The following is a 6106-nucleotide window of genomic DNA, read 5'->3' as shown; positions in this document are numbered from 1 at the left end:
GAAGCTAAACATGAGCCTGCAGTGCGATGTGGCTGTGAAGAAAGCTAATGCAATGCAATCTTAGGATGCATTAACAGAAGCCTTGTGTCCAGATCACGGGAGGTGGTAGTTCCGCTCTATTCTGCTAAGGTCAGGCCCCACCTGGAGTACTGTGTCCAGTTTTGGGCACCACATTGTAGGAAGGATGTTGACAAGCTCGAGCGTGTCCAGAAGAGGGCAACCAGGATGGTGAGAGGGTTGGAATCCAAGTCTTATGAGGAAAGGCTGAAAGAGTTGGGTCTGTTTAGCCTGGGAAAGAGACGGCTTAGAGGGGACATGATTGCAGACTTCAAGTATTTGAAGGGCTGTCATGTAGAAGATGGAGCAGATCTATTCTCTCTTGCTCCGGATTGCAAGACTAGATCTAATGGGTGGAAATTACAAGGGAATCGTTACCAGCTAAATATCAGGAGAAACTTCCTAACTGTAGGAGTGGTTGAGCAGTGGAACAGTCTGCCTTGGGAGGTGGTGGATGCGCCTTCGCTGGACGTTTTCAAGCAGAGGCTGGACGACCATCTTTTGGGTATGTTGTAGGTATGTAGGGCTATCTTTCAGCTATGCTCCTGCAGAGTGCAGGGGGTTGGACTAGATGACCTGCAATGTCCCTTCCACCTCTAACATGCTATGATTCTATGAAAAGAAAGAACAAGAAGAGATCACAAAATACCAAGATCTACAAATAGAAATAGAACGCCTCTGGGAGAAGAAAGTTACCAACATGCCCGTTGTCACTGAAGCTCTTGGAGTAGTGCCTAAAAGTCTCAAGAAACAGCTCAGTTCCAGAAGACAGTGTTGCTTGGAACAGCAAGAATCCTGCAGTTCCCAAGAACTCAGCTAGATCTCAAATTGCAGAACACAATCTATCAGTCAAATATCTGTGACAATTAATAATCATAATAATCACAATCTGCTGGCATGTTAAAGACTAGGGGAAGTGACATCACAACTCTGCAAGTGTCCCAGTCTTCTGTGATATCTGGCCTGCCGTGTCTGGAAGAGGGTTCCAGGGTATATCTAGTGTGCTCCCAAGCATGCACACACACACACAGTTTCTGCAGGGTGCTGCCCAAGCAGGGCCCTTGTGAATGTACCCCACATGCTCTTCATAGCTTGTGGGGAAGAAAGGTTATCTGCCATTACCCAAGAATCCCTGATAAGCTATCAAGGAATTGTGGGCTTTTCAAGGATTGCAAAAAAATGCCCTTTATACTATGTTTTGGTAATTTTACCTTTTATTCTTTTCCCTTATCCCTTTTCTTTATTCTGTATTCCCCAAAAAAGTTCAACATATTTTTTAAAGGAATTGTGGGCTTTTCAGGGGCATTACAAAGTTTTCCATTTTAAGGATAAGAATGAGTTTCCCCCCCTTATGTTTTAAAGATGTTATATTTTTAAATGAAAGAAAAACCACAAAAAAGCCACAGCCCAGCACCACCAAGGCAAGAACCACAATCAGCTACTGATTCTGCAATACAGTCAAAGGGGGAAATGTTCAAATTTCCATGAAGGCCATTCTCAAAGGCCAGTGGCCTTCCCAGCACGGCTCCCCCCCCCCCCGACTTCTGTGTCCCCCAGACAGGAAGGGACAACTGGCTATTTATCCTCATTGGTTGAGAAAGTCATGTGACTGCATCCACTGGAGGGCGGGGGGGGGAGTTTTTGCAAACACAGGGCCTTGCTCGGTGCCATCAGCTAGTTTTCCCTCTTGGGAAGGGCGCAGCAAGAGGTCCCGAACTGTAAGCCCTCTGCCCCCAAACACTCTTTGAATGAAAGTAGCCAAATTTAATCTCTCTCCTCCACACATTCGCAGCTTGCCAGTAAAACAGCCAAAAGCTTCATCATCACTATGAAGATATGTTGATTTTGTCTTGATTTTGTTTCTGATTCTCTCACTGCACAGCCTCACAATGCCAAGAACAACATCTGCAAGGGCTAACTAACATGCTGGGACTCTCTCAGTCAAAGACTGCTGATCAAATAAGAAGGCCAAAGGCTTTCTTGGGAAGAAGGCTTCTTGCAGCTCACAGCAGGTGGGAATCCTACAAACGCCACCTGCTGCAAGTTTCGAGCCCTCATAAGGCTTCATAACCACACATCTAAAAATGTAGTGTAAATGTGACAAAGTATATCATACTGATGCACTCGTCAGGAAGCTGAAACTGGCTGCACCACTGGCTGAACACGCATTGGGTGGCAGCACTGTGAAATGGCCCTAAAAGTTCCCCCTGCCAACCAGCTGGAGACTTTTTTTGCTTTGTTTGGCATTCCCTCAATGATCCATCCTTCCTAACCAATGCTTTTCTGTTTGGTATGTATTTTGACTCTGCTTTTTAACTCTTTTAAAGATTATTTTAATGATGTATGTTTGAGAAGAGGGCTGATCTTAATGGTTTGATCATCATGTAACCTTATCGTATATGTTAGCCACCGTGCTAGCACCTTGGCGGCCCTTGTAAGAGCAGAAAGGCAGGATCCAAGTTTTGTACATGAAGAAATAAGATAAACAGAAACTCCAGTGCTGCTTCTGTTGGGAGGGAGAAGGGTCTTCCCTTCCTCATGCAGCGAAAAGGCCCAGGATCTCTGGTTCTAAACAACACTCCCTGGCCAGGCACCCTTAGTTCAATGTTTTAGCAGGGGGCCAACAAATCCAGCCCCCCTCCAAGAGGACGGTATGTGTCGTAGAAAGGGAGTAGCCAAGTGAACCTCACGGGTGTGATGATAATCCATGTGGTTGCAGAGATAGTGGAGGCCCAGCAAGCCCTGCGGGGCTCCGTCTCGCCTGGAGAGCAAAGCAAGGCTCGCAGAACACAGAGGGCTGCCGGAGACCCACCAAGGGGACAGAATCCTTTTGCATGCAATCACCAATGTGGACCAAACCGGCCCTCGCCCATATTCCTCCTTCCCACTGGGAAAGGCAACACACTCCCTACGAAACAAGGAGCAGCTTTGTTCAAGACAGTGACGGTCAGACAAGGATGTCTACTTCTCTGCCCAAAATCACACAAGGGCTCCAGCTGGCCGCTGACAGCTCACACCCATCTCATGGAAGCTCTGATGACCAGGACCCCAAGGCCTGCCCCCACCTTCCTGTCCTGCCCTCCAAGCGAAGTTATAGGCCCGCGTGTCAGTGTTCTGAAACCATGGTGTGCCAGGGAAGCAGTCAGAACACTGCTAGCCCGCCTCCAGATTCTGCTGGGTTCCACCCAGAATTGCCAGCCACTCCCCCGCCTGGATCCTCCTAGGAGCTGGATTTTTAAGTTGCAAGAGCCGCTCCCCAGAACAACTCCCCTCCCATTGACCCCACTCCTCAATTGCTGGACTACAGCTGCAGTGCTCATGCAGGACCCCCCCCCCTCCACAAGCAAGATATTTCCACCTCCAATTGCTCCAGTCTCAGACCAAATGTAGAAGCGCCAGCCAGGGCAATCTTCTTGTTCTCTTCTCCCCCCACACCCCTCCAGTTATTTAGTTAGTTAGTTAGTTTAATTTCTAGCCCGCTCTCCCCAAAGTGAATAACATCAAACCATACAGTACAATTTAAAAACTTCTGAAACAACATACAATTACAATAAATACAATCAATGCAGTAACATACAATGTAAATACAATAATTCTATAAAATCCCAGATGGCATATGGAGCGGCAATGTTCAGACGACGGGGAAAGGGGACGGGGGGGGGAGGGGACACAAGGGGAGGGGCAAAGGAAGAAGAGGGGGAGGTCAAACTAGTTACCAGCTAGGGGCCCCATGCTGCCCTCAACCCTAGGCCCAGCAGAACAACTCTGTTTGGCGGGCCCAGCGGAATCGTACTAAATCCCACAGAGTCCTGATCTCTCCTAGAAGGGTGTTCCACCTGGCCCCGGTCAAGGACAGACGGATGCTCTTTGGGCCGGGGACCAAAGACTTTGATCGCTGAGTATAATGCTCTATGGGGGACGTACCAGGACAGGTGGTCCTGAAGGTTAAGGGCTTCAAAGGTCAGCACCAGAACCTTGAACTTGATCCAGTCTGCAATCTGGAGCCAATGCAGCTGACAGAGCACCAGTTGGATGTGCACTCTAAGAGTGCTCCTGTTAGGACCCTTGCAGCTGCATTTCGAACCCGTTGCATTTTCTGGATCAACCTCAAGGCTAGCCCTACGCAGAGGATTCCACGCCTTCCCAAAGATTCTGGAGGAATCCTTATGTATGCTGAAATACATTGGGTTAGTTGTTATGTTGCCCCTGGACTCCTGTTTTATTTTGGGATTGGCTTCGCCAAGAGTCAGCAAAACTGAAATCATATTTACTCTGTGTTTTGCTGTAACACAGAAAACGGTCCGGAAAGTTTCCTACTTGAAAAAAAGAGCATTTTGGAGGTGAACTATTTACTGCTTCTTGTGATGGTCAGGGACTGCACCCTTCTGTCCCTTCATCCTCTGTGTTCAGCTTACCCTGGGCTGGTTACAATATGTAGGATTCTTCCATTATGTCACAGAAGGTCAGCCAATAGCTAGACAGAGTCCACAGGGTGGCTAGTAACACCCTCCCACTTTCTCTCTCCTTGAAGCTAAACACAGGAATGTACGATCTGTGCTTTCCAACCCCTCACTCTTGCCTACAGCTACTGCAAGTGACCTGGAAGGACACTCACATACTTAGCCCTTGGATCAGAACCAAGATCTACCTGGGGTTTCATCCCCATAAAGGTAAAGGTAAAGTTTCCCTTGCTCGAAAGCCAGTCGAATCTGACTCTAGGGTTGCGGTGCTCATCTCCGTTTCCAAGCCAAAGAGCCAGCGCTGTCCGAAGACGTTTCCGTGGTCATGTGGTCGGCATGACTAAACTCCAAGGCGCACGGAACGCTGTTACCTTCCCACCGAAGTGGTCCCTATTTATCTACTTGCAATTTCTTGCTTTCGAACTGCTAGGTCATCCCCATACCAGTTTATATATTTAAGAATTCAACCTCACTTCATGTTTATGCCTCACTGCACCCGAGCTGCCAGGCTCGCCCAGAGGGTGTGTGACAGACAAGTCCGCCCCACGCACAGACTGCCCCTTGCCAGAAATGATGATGCTGATGCTGACAACATAGAGTTTTGGAGTGCTAAGCACGCTCCAACCAGCAACCTGCATGGTGGGCAACTGCTAGCACCACAGAAACCTCCTGGCTTCTGACTCCTCAACATACCCAGGACCAACGTTCCCTCTAAGCTGTCGAGTCTCGTGAGCAAAAATTCTACTTTGTGAGCTACTGGCATTAAAGTTGTGAGCGAGCAATTTGGCTACTGGACAAATTAGTCTGCTCTAGAGCCCTCCTTCCTGAGCGAAGACAAAAAAGTGTGAGCCAGAGGCTAAAAAACTGTGAGCTAGCTCACACTCACTCAGCTTAGAGGGAACAGTGCCCAGGACTCCTCCAGAGTTTGCAAACTCCAAGAAGCCAGTGGGGCCTGGCAAAGGGGGTGGAAGGGCAGCGGGGCTCAGCGGCAGAGCCTCTGCCTTGGCATGCAGGAGGTCCCAGGTTCAATCCCCGGCCCCTCCAGTCAAAAGGGGCCAGGCAGGAGGTGATGGGAGGGACCTCTGCCTGAGACCCCGGAGAGCAGCTGCCAGTCTGAGATGGCCCCAGGGCCCGATTCAGCACAAGGCCGCTTCCGGTGTCCTCTCCTGCTGGGCTCCCTCACCCCCAAACCCTCCGGGCCACTTCTGCGGGCCTTTCCCAGGCATTGGCTAAGCTGCGGAACCGGAGAGCCCCAAAGGGCGCCGGGCACCGGGACGAGGGCAGGGCAGCTTCTCCGAACTTCTAAGGAACCCGGCTGCCTCCTCGCTCCCCGGAGACGCAGAGCAGCCGAGAGCCAGGAGGCGGCCCGAGCAAGACGGGACTTGACTCAAACGGAGAGGCTGGCCAGGAAGCACAAAGGATGGAGGAGGCAATTCGCCGGGAAGCGCAGAGATCCCCGCGCACACGCCCCGCGGGGGCCCGCTTCAGGTCCCGACAGCAGGCGAAGGCCGCCCGCGACGGCCGCGGCGTGGGACCCACGGAGGCGCCGGGTGCGGAGAAGGGGGCAGGCGGCGGCCGACCCCCCCCCC

The sequence above is a fragment of the Gekko japonicus genome, unplaced genomic scaffold (genome assembly GCF_001447785.1).
Source record: "Gekko japonicus isolate JY-2015 unplaced genomic scaffold, Gekko_japonicus_V1.1 scaffold2011, whole genome shotgun sequence".
Taxonomy (NCBI): domain Eukaryota; kingdom Metazoa; phylum Chordata; class Lepidosauria; order Squamata; family Gekkonidae; genus Gekko; species Gekko japonicus.
Note: the sequence above shows the minus strand (reverse complement) of the source record.